Source organism: Myotis brandtii, unplaced genomic scaffold (genome assembly GCF_000412655.1).
Source record: "Myotis brandtii unplaced genomic scaffold, ASM41265v1 scaffold29, whole genome shotgun sequence".
NCBI classification, from domain to species: domain Eukaryota; kingdom Metazoa; phylum Chordata; class Mammalia; order Chiroptera; family Vespertilionidae; genus Myotis; species Myotis brandtii.
Window position 1 is genome coordinate 3187982 of NW_005361075.1, and position 10700 is coordinate 3198681.

The 10700-nt window shown below is 40.8% G+C and overlaps 1 protein-coding gene across 5 annotated transcripts in view; it reads left to right on the top strand.

The window, feature by feature from the left end:
- The window catches only part of SLC11A2 (solute carrier family 11 (proton-coupled divalent metal ion transporter), member 2), a 58549-nt gene that overhangs the window by 2078 nt on the left and 45771 nt on the right, over positions 1–10700 (top strand). Inside the window, exon 1 of one of the 5 annotated variants that reach the window (XM_005869260.2) lies at positions 10267–10473. The exons of the other annotated variants lie outside the window; for them this stretch is intronic. The gene's annotated coding sequence lies outside the window, so the exon portion shown is untranslated. Of the gene's footprint in view, positions 1–10266; positions 10474–10700 lie in introns of those variants that run through there. 5 annotated transcript variants of the gene reach the window in all.

Genomic DNA, 10700 nt, shown 5'->3' on the forward strand with positions numbered 1-10700 from the left:
GGCGAGGCCGCGGCACTGGTGTCCGCAGTGGGTTGGTTTGGGCCCGTTGGGCCTGTATTGCAGACGGTGTGCAAGTGGGGTTCAGCTTCGCAGGCACCGAATTCCTCTCCACTTGTGGTTTCCCCAGGTTCCCTGCCCCCCATATCGGACTGTTTCCAAGGGCGTCCCTCGGGGAAGGTTGAGGAGCCGAGTGTTCTGCGTGTGCCGATCGTGCTGCCCACCGCTCTCCCAGGAGTGTCGGGACATTAAAGGAGGGTGACACGACGGTGTGCAAGTGGGGTTCAGCTTCGCAGGCACCGAATTCCTCTCCACTTGTGGTTTCCCCAGGTTCCCTGCCCCCCATATCGGACTGTTTCCAAGGGCGTCCCTCGGGGAAGGTTGAGGAGCCGAGTGTTCTGCGTGTGCCGATCGTGCTGCCCACCGCTCTCCCAGGAGTGTCGGGACATTAAAGGAGGGTGACACCCCTTTCGGGGGAAGTAGAAGCAGCATGCTGTGAAAGGAGGGGCAGGGACACAGGCCGCCATCAGTTTGCTGGCCATTGTTTCAGAGAGAGGGGCCGAGACCAGGGTGAACCATGTTTCCCTTGACTCCTGTGGAATCCGAAGCGCTACCAGCCGGCACCACCTTGGGCCCAAGTTTCGCAGCCTCGTTGTTCTTGTGTTTCCGCATATTTGTACTTACGATGGGGACCGGTGATGTCAGTGCTATGGAGGTGTTGGCGAGTGTTAAATGAGTTCATGCACACCAAGTGCTTTGAACTGTTTCCGGCGTGTGGGAGTGCTGGGGTTGTTTTTTTGTAGGAGAACATTTATTGGGTAAATGACAGAGGTAGAAAAAGCTATACCTAGAAGAAACGGGGTTAGGAAACAAGTTATAAAGGAAGGGCCCTTAGAGCTTGGGAGTAAAGAAGGTAATGGCAACACATCTGCGGATAGGGAGGGAGAGCCTGGTTTTTGTTTTTTTGTTTGTTTACTATTCCCTACACGTGCCTTCTTTCCCCTTAAAAATTGCAAACGTAACAAATCTGACCTTATTACTTAACCTTTGTTCAGAATCCTGGTAGCCTATTGCCAATGAACCCTTGCCGTTAATGTTGATCCGAGTATATAGTATAAATTACCGGTAACTAGAGGCTTTCTGCCAGGTGTTTATCTTATCATTACATAAGGTTAGGAATTATCACTAGACTAGGTCTGCTTGTGATAGCTGTGTTGGGTAAATGAAACCTGAGAAATTACATATTTGGCTATTTAGTTTTTCGTTGGATAGCATTGCATTTACAGCCTTGGGGCCTAGGCACAGTTTATTTTGGATCCAGTACCGAAAAGGCCACGATGGCAGCATACTTGGTTCCTCATGTTCCTGGTGTGGCCAAGTGGGACTGGGGAGGGGAATTTCTGGGCAGCCTGGCAGCACTTCTTGTTAATGAACAGGGAAGTTTGGTATGAATCTAATGTTATTCTGCTGTTAGGAAATCAGCAGTGCTCCTTGGGTTACTCTGTAGAGCTACTAAGCAGCTTTGGTTCAGTTTTAACTCAGTGAAGTGAAAGTGAGAGGTGAGAGAATAGCGTCCACAAAGTAATAGGTTTTCTGTTTGACTTTTGGTGCTAAGAGTTTGTGTGGGTGCTGTGGAGTCAAAGACATCTTTATTCCCCGTCTCCTCACCACGTTCCTAAATACAAACGTGAGATGACAGAGTTACGCCTTTTCTATGAGCTTCGAAGTCCCTCTCACATTCTCTCTGGAAGGCTCCAATGGAAGGTCGTCCTGTCTTCCAGTTCTCCTCTTCTAGGAAGCTGCTGTTTATGCACATAGCCTTCCTGGAAAGTAATCCAAAATGAGAAACTTTGAATTTACAAAAAAGAACATCACTTACTCTAGCAGTATGCTGGCTTGATTTGGCTAAAATGCGGGTGTTGTATAAGTTTAGTTATTTAGCTTTGCAATAAGACAATTTAGTATTCCTGTAGGGTTGAATGTTGGATGTTGGAGGGGTGAGAGTGGAGGACAGTGTCTTTGTAAAATCCCTTTCTTTGTACTGGAATAAGGAGGAAAAGAGTAACATCTTTAAAGAGTTGAGTGTTTGAGGTAGAAAGGGGAGCCTTTTGTCCCAATATTGTCATCTTTATTATCTGAGTCTCTGTGGTTTGAATAAAATATTTTGGAAAAGAAGGCTGGTAGCATTTGAATGTGTAGAATATAAGGAGTTAGACGGCCTAGACCCTTGTCTCACTCATTGTATGCCGTTTATTCTTTTAATAACTTAACACATATATTTAGAACAATTAACAGTTATTGACCCCTGGAGACACAAAAAAGAGCCCTTACAGGTACCATCAGGAATATCATTGATAAAATAAAACAACATATGTGTATTATGGGCTATATTTTATTTATTTATTAAAAAGATTTTTAAATGGATTTTTAGAGAGAGAGGAAGGGAGATGGAGAGAGATATATAACAGGTTGCCTCCTGCATGTCCCCTTCCAGTGATGGGCCTGAAACCGTGTATGTGGCTAACCGGAAATCAAACCAACAACCTTTGGGTGCACAGGCCGATGCCCAACGACAGCCACACCGGCCAGGGCATATAAGCTATATTTTAATAAAATTAGAATCCTATATAATAAAAGGCCAATATGCAAATCGACCAAAGGGTGGAACGACCGGTCACTATGACGCACACTGACCACCAGGGGCAGACGCTTAATGCTTAATGCAGGAGCTGCCCCCAGATTGTCAGTGCACTCCCACAGGGGGAGTGCCGCTCAGCCGGGTGGAACGACCAGTCGCTATGACTCGCACTGACCACCAGGGACAGACGCTCAATGCAGGAGCTGCCCCCAGATTGTCAGTGCGCTCCCACAGGGGGAGTGCCGCTCAGCCAGAAGCTGGGCTCATGGCTGGCGAGCCCAGTGGTGTTGGCGAGAGTCTCTCCTGCATCTGCGGCAGCGCTAAGGATGTCTGACTGCTGGTTTAGGTCCGCTCCCTGGGGAGTGACTGCTGGTTTAGGCCCACTCCGGCCAGAAGGAGGGCTTCAGAAACAGTTCAGCAGATGTAAGCACCATCTTATAGAATTGGAGATTGCCTGAGCTGGACCCAGGACTGACCCATGCATTCTGCCTCCATACTTTTCTTTCTTATATTTTAGTATTTCTTAGTTACCATTCCCATCCTGATCTCTGACATGTAGACACCTTTTACAAAAGCTGCGATATTCTCACTCAAGCTCCCTTGGCTGCTTGACCTTCTAACTTATATTTGTGCCACCCCAACCATGTTCTACTTTCTTATCCCACACATGGTTGACAACTTTTACTAGTCACCCCTGCCACCACGTCCCAAGGAAAGAAGATATGAAACATATTTCTAGTTAATGCTTTGAATACTCTAAATTAATGCATTTGTTCAACAAGCCATTGTTAAGAGTCTACTGTGTGCCCTGGCCAATGTGGCTCAGTTGGTTGAGCATCATCCCATGCACTGAGAGGTCGCCGGTTCAATTCCCACTAAGGACACTTATCTAGGTTGTGTGTTCCATCTCCGGTTGGGTGTGTACGAAAGACAACCAATCAATGTATGTTTCTCTCATCGATGTTTCTTTCTCTCTCACCCTCTCCCTTCCTCTCTGAAATCAATAAAAATATATTTAAAACAAAAACAAAAACTCCAAGGTAATGAACGAAGCCTACAAGTTAAAATTTTAACAGGTTCCAAAGAGCAAAAAGAGGAATGTATCAGGTTGGAGAACCTTGTAGTATGTATTGTCTGTCTTTACACATAAGTTTTTCTTTGCTTTAAGAAAACAAACATTGAGGAAAATATGTACCTAAAATTGTTAAGTCCAGTCTACATCAGGGGGGCCAATACTGTCACTAGAATAAATGAGTTGAATGTAATCTAATGATAATCATTTTTCATATTTGCCAGAGAAAAAACTACTGAAGCAAGTATGAGGGCAAGACATTTTTTTCCTGAGGCTAGAAGTAGGTATAGACTGATTTATAGACTTTCTTATTTCAGTATAAAAGGGGTCTTTGAAATTGTTCTCAGAAGTTGGAGTTGTGTTCCAGGATAGATGTGTCAGGCCAGGAGGCCTGGTTGGTCCCCCAAAGGGAAATGCACTGCTGTAAATTTCTGGTTGGGAGGAAGCTCACACTGTGTGAGTTGGGAGGAACAAAGACCAAGCTGTAGTCTCTAGAAGTAAGATTTTAGTGAGCAGTAAACATTAAAGAAGTAAAAGTAGTAAAGAAGTTAAGGCGGTAAAGAAGCTGATTAATCCTCAGAGCACTGAGCAGATAAGAGTTCTATTTAGCGGGTATCAGGCCCTTCTCATTAAAGGCGGTAAAGAAGCTGATTAATTCTCAGAGCACTGAGCAGATACAGTTAAGAGTTCTATTTAGCGGGTATCAGGCCCTTCTCATTCTGAAGTCTCTGGTTGATGAGTGATAGTTTTGTCTAAAACATCCTTCTTGAGAGCTTAGCCAAATTTCTTCCAACTGTTATCGTCTTTCACACCCAAGCAGCTGGTTTCATTATCAACTGTACTCTTTCTCCCCGGATCTTACTCCCTCTTTCCTTTTGCTAATTAATTTTCTCTTTCTTTATTATTAGATGTTCTCAATGTTAGGTTTTTCTTTCAACTATAAAACAGATTCTCAGAAGTCTAGCTTAGGTGAGAAACTGTGTTGAAATTGTGGTTCTCTGATAGACTAAGCAAGATTAACACTATGGCACACAAAATCAGTAAAATGAAGAACAGTCTAAGCTGGTATTTCTGTTTTTAAAATTGATTTTTAGAGAGAGGAAGGAAGAGAGATAAAGAGATAGAAACCGATACGAGAGAATCATTGATCTGCTACCTCCTGCATGCCCCTCACTGGGTATCAAGCCTGCAACCTGGGCATGCGCCCTGACCTGGGCATGTGCCCTGACCGGGAATCAAACCGTGACCTCCTGGCTCACTGGCCGACTCTCAACCACTGAGCCACACTGGCTGGGCTAAGCTGGTATTTCAGTGGCCATTGTGCCAGGGAGAGCGAGACTTACACAACACAGATGCCCTGATGCGTATTAAGCACATTGTACAATAGCAGCACTGTTTGAACTTTATGAACTGGGCGTGCTTGTGTGGCTTTCGGTTGAAGACATTCTGATACTACCCACTTAGGTAGAGAGGAATCAAGTTTCTAGGCCTTTTTCTTAAACTAACACCAGAGGGGCTTTTCACTATCAGGAAGTAGATGTAATCAGTCTTCAGCCCTTTTTCCCATTTTTACATGAAATTCATTTTCATAAGAGGAAAATAGGATACACTTATTCAAATTAAATAAAATAATTTCAAACTTTACATTCTCAAGAATAATTTAGAAATTCACATTGCTTTTCTAAGCTCTTTCCCCTCTCCCCCAGTGGGGACACATTGAGTTTTGGAACTAATTAGATGCATGTCCTAAATGGAAAAGGCTCAGAAAACGGTGCGTCTTTATTGACCTGGAATGGAAAAACAAAGGCAGTAATAATACTCTTTCATTTTATAAAAGTAGCTAGTAATCTTCCTTATTAAAACACATAGGGTTCAGAAAACAATGAGCTCTGTTTGAACCACTTGAATATTTCAGAGTTTTGTTGACTCATCCAGGGGTAGGAACTCACCTTCATAAAGAACATCTTGTACAACAGAGGTGTTAGATCAATAGTAATGATTTTGTAGGAATATCCAGTACTTTAGCCTTAAAGTAGACCTTTCGGGAAAAGGGATTTTAGAAGGATCTGAAAATCTTTACATTTTCTTCAGGACACAAAATGAATTTTAAAAAGTCATGACTGCTTATTAATACCTAAAACCTTGGCTATTACTTTTTAAAGCCTTAATCTGTGCCTCTGGCTGTTTCTGCTTTGTCACCAGCATGTTGCTGGCACTGATCATTGAGAAAAGCGTCAAGAGGGAGTCAACTTCAAACATTCCTGTCACATTTATTTAATCAGTTGCTTCCATGCAAACAGTTCTCTGTTTGCTTCTATGAAATTTATTTTCCTTCTTCGGTGATTTTCAACCTTTTTCATCTCTTGGCATGCATCAACTAATTACTAAAATTCTGTGGCAAACCAAAAAATATATTTTTTGCCAACCTCACCAAAAATTTGATTAATTCACACTGGACAGCTCTTGTGTTGGCTGTTGTCATTTTTTTATTTAACAATCTAAGGGAAAGAAGTCAGTGCCCCCAACTAAATCATCAGGTATTGCTTTTTTGCTTTTTAAAAAATTCTCACCCAAGGAATGAGGATGTTTTTTCCATTGATTTTTAGAGAGAATGAAAGGGGGCGGGAACATCAATGTGAGAGAGACATATTGAATGGTTGTTTCCCACACAATCCCCAACCTGGGATGGGCATCGAACCCGAGACCCTCTGGTGCACAGGCAAATGTTCTAAACACTGAGCACGCCGGCCAGCGCTCAGGTATTCCTTTTTTTTTTTTAAGTATTGCATTTAAAAAAATTACTGTGGCACACCAATTGAAAATTGCTGTCCTACGTTATGCTGCCTTTGACTTTGTTTATGTAGAGGAGGGGAGAAAAAAAGAGGAAGAATTAGAGGACGGTTAAAAAACACTCCTCTAAACCTTACAGTTTTAGGGAGACCTTTGCAACGTTGAATACAGCTCTAAAATCAGTGAAATAGTTTTGAGTGCCTTTGCCCTATACAGGGGAATTTTATAACAAAAAATATTTCAAATTCAAAAAATTTTTTTAACCATAGGGGGAAAAGTTTAAGTTAATGTTATGTATGTATTTTAATGTTCATTTCTTGGGGCAATTTTAAAACAGGTTTGGGTTATTCAAAGTTTTCTTCCAGACTTCTTGAAAATGCTAAGAAACACAGAATTTAAAAAAAAATATATTTTTATTGATTTCAGAGAGGGAGAGGGAGAGGGAGAGAGAGAGACATCAACGATGAGAGAGAATCATTAATTGTCTGACTCCTGCACACCCCCCTACTGGGGTTTGAGCTGGCAACCTTGGCATGTGCCCTGACCTGGAATTGAACCCAGGACCCTTCAGTCTGCAGGCCTACGCTCTATCCACTGAGCCAAACCGACTAGGGCAACACAGAATTATTGTTAACTAGATATTTGGAATTTATTATAGCTAGTTTGTGTTTTGAGGAGATAACTATTTATTTTGATATAATTTCAAACTTACAGAAAAGTTTCAAAATAGTATCAGGGAATGAATGATTTCAAGATAACATGGTAAGAGTGTAAGAGTAATGATAGTGGTAACCAGCAGGTGCCTTGGGAGAACACGAAGGAGGGGCATTTAACCCAAAATTGGAGTCAGGAAATGCTTTCCTAAGGATTTGGCTTCTGAAACTCCATGATCATAATTTCACAGCATGGCTATTTGGGCGCTGAGACAGAGTGATAGTAAGCTAAACTGAAGGCAATGTATGCCAGCCAAGTGGAGGGCTGCAGATCTCCCGTTATGCATTTGAGAAGCTTTATCAGAGCCAGGCTGGGTAGCTCAATTGGTTAGAGTGTCGTCCCAATACGCCTAGGGCCCTAGGCTGTGGGTCCACTCCCTGGTCAGGGTACATACAATGTATAAATAAGTGGAACAACAAGTCTATGTTTCTTTCTTCCCTCCCTCCCTCCCTTCTTTCCTTTCTAAAATCTATCACTCAATCGTGTGTGCGTGTGTGTGTGTGTGTGTGTGTGTGTGTGTATATGTGTATATATATATACATATTTCTTTCTTTTTTTAAATAAGCTTTATCAGAGAGAGTCCCTAAAGTATTTAAGAAGTGAATCCAGCCCAGCCAGTGTGGCTTAGTGGTTGAGCATTGACCTATGAACCAGGAGGTCACGATTCAATTCCAGTCAGGGCACATGCCTGAGTTGTGGGCTCGATCCCCAGAATGAGGCATGCAGGAGGCAGCCTATCAATGATTCTCTCTCATCATGGATGTTTCTATCTCCCTCTCCTTTCCTCTCTGAAATCAATTTAAACAAAATTTAAAAAAAATGAATCCATAGAGCAGTGGGTGGTTCAGACCAAATACTTGACTGAACCCAGATTCAGTATAGGCAATGCAGACCTGCCTGGGAGATCATGACAGATAAGAATGGGGAAAAAAATAAGGAAAGAAAAAGAGAAACAAGGTGGGGAGAGGAATTGGATCAAAGGAGGAATCTAAGAGTCAGAGAAGTTAGTGACGTACTTTAAGTCACCTGGTTCAACAAGTCTGATTCTAAAGCCATGATTTTCCTCTTTCCCCTACTTGGGAGCAAGGAGACAATTATTCCATTCAAGTCTCAGACTGGAGAGGCTGGAGGCTGGATTGGACTATCTGGATTACACTGATGGAATGAAAATATGTTTTGAACTCTTAAAATGTTTCAAGAAAATCATTTGAAATCCGGATACTGGAACCTGTCCCCCCTTTTAATGTTATTCCTTGCTTTCTTGAGATTCTTTAACATATGTGCATTAGTTTTTTTCTTTAAAATGTTTATCTTAGAGCTACATTATTAGAAAAACTCTTGAAATTATGGTTTTATGGTTATTTGTTATTCATTTATACAAGTTTGAGGTGTTTTATACATGTTTTTTTGCTAAATAAACAATCGTTTACTTCAACCTGTAAAAAAAAGAAAACGAATCCAATCATTTGCCACAGCATAGATGGAACTAGAGGGTATTAGGCTCAGTGAAATAAGTCAGTCAGAGAAAGACAGATACCATATGATTTCACTTATATGTGGAATCTAAAGAACAAAATAGATGAACAAACAAAATTGAAACAGATTCATAGATACAGAGAACAGACTGACAGCTATTAGAAGGGAGTCTAATAGTTGGGTGAAGGAGGTGAAGGGATTAAGAAATACAAATGGGTAGTTACAAAATAGTCATGGGGATGTAAAGTACAGCACAGGGAATATAGTCAATAATATTGCGATAACTATGTATGGTGCCAGGTGGGTGCTGGAAATATCAGGGGGAATGCTTTGTAAAGTATATGATTGTTTAACCACTATGCTGCACATCTGAAACCAATTACAAAATCTATTGAAAGTAAACTAATTGAAAAAAAGAAGCAAATCCATATTATCTTTATATATTTTTTAAAAATAATACAGAAATGCACATGGTAAAAATTTTTTTAAAGAACAAAATGGTGTATGGTGTATATTCAGTGAGAGGTCTTCCTTTTACCTAATGTCATTTGGGCTCCCCCACTTCTTCGTCTTAGGGACAGCATTACCAGTTTTTGACTTATTGTCCTTTGGAGATAGTATATGTGTGTACATGTGTGTATTCTTTTTTTTTTCCTACACAAATGATAGCATACTGTTCTATAAATTGGTTTGTTTGGTTTTTTACTTGACATCATATGTTGGAGATTATTTCCTACAAATATCTGTAGATCTGCCTTATCTATAATAGCTGCATGGTATTCCATCGTATGAATGTTCATAGTTTATTTAATCAAGCCTCTGCTAATATCTTGGTTGTTTTTTGATACTGCAGTCTTTGATACTACAAATAATGCTATGAGAAATATGCACATACTTCCTTATGTGAGTGTTTAGGATGTATTCTTAGAAGTAGAATTGCTGAGTCAAAGGATATGTAAACATGACATTTTGGACAGAAAATGTAATTTTATTAGCATTTTAATACTGTAAAACAGTCTTAGAACTTTTGATAAGGGATAAGATAAAATACTTAACTACTTTTCTGTTGTTGATTGCTGTTTAATAAGATGAATCTTACTGGCTATGAGAGAAGGTGATACTTTATGGTTGGAGTGATCTAGAATATCAAAGCAGTATTAATCATAATAATCAAAGTATTGCTGAGTTGATTCTGGTTGCTTATATCTCAGCTTCATCTTTTCCTTAATGTAACTGAGTGACTGAAAATAGCCTGGTGGTATGGCCTTAGAGAGCAAAACTATCTTAATGTTAACTTACAGCTTCCGTATGTATCTTAAATTTTCATGGAGGCTTAAAAACTGTGCAGCACACCAAGCATAACTGACCCTTTCTGTTCCCTGTCCTAGTTATGTTCTATGTACACCACAAACAGTGGAACTTGTAGTTTGTTAATGAAAAGTTTTGATGAGAAAGTTGGAGTCTAGAATCAATTTTCTCTCTTGGAATAATACATTCCTGAGATTTCAGAGAGAAGACTAGACTTCTATATTAATGGCTCTATATGTAATTAGTATAGGAATAATCAGTTAGAATAGTGATAATTATTAAATTTTTTATCATGAAGTATTTCTGTCTAGAGTTTTTATTTAACTATCACTTCTGCAGACTATAGGCTTGGGGAAAAACACACTACTATCTCAATTGTTTGCTTTTTTAAATTTATTTTGAGAGTACATTTATGAAAGCTGGGGACAGGAAACAAGGAAGGACAGTGGGATAAAAGACGCAACAGGAGAGGGCATAGGTGAGGCTGCTTTGGCTCTCCAGAAAAGAAGTGAGCCCAGGCTGGGCTGCTGTCAGCTCACTGGAGAGTCAGAGAAAAGGGGACATTGGAGACAGGTTCAGGGGATTAGCTTGGGAAGAGCAGCTGCTGCCCATTGTGTCCCTGGTTGCAAGTCTTGTAGGGTCCTTTGGAATTTAGAAGATGCATGCCTATGGGGGAAGAAGAAAGGGAGGAAAAGGTGCCCGAGT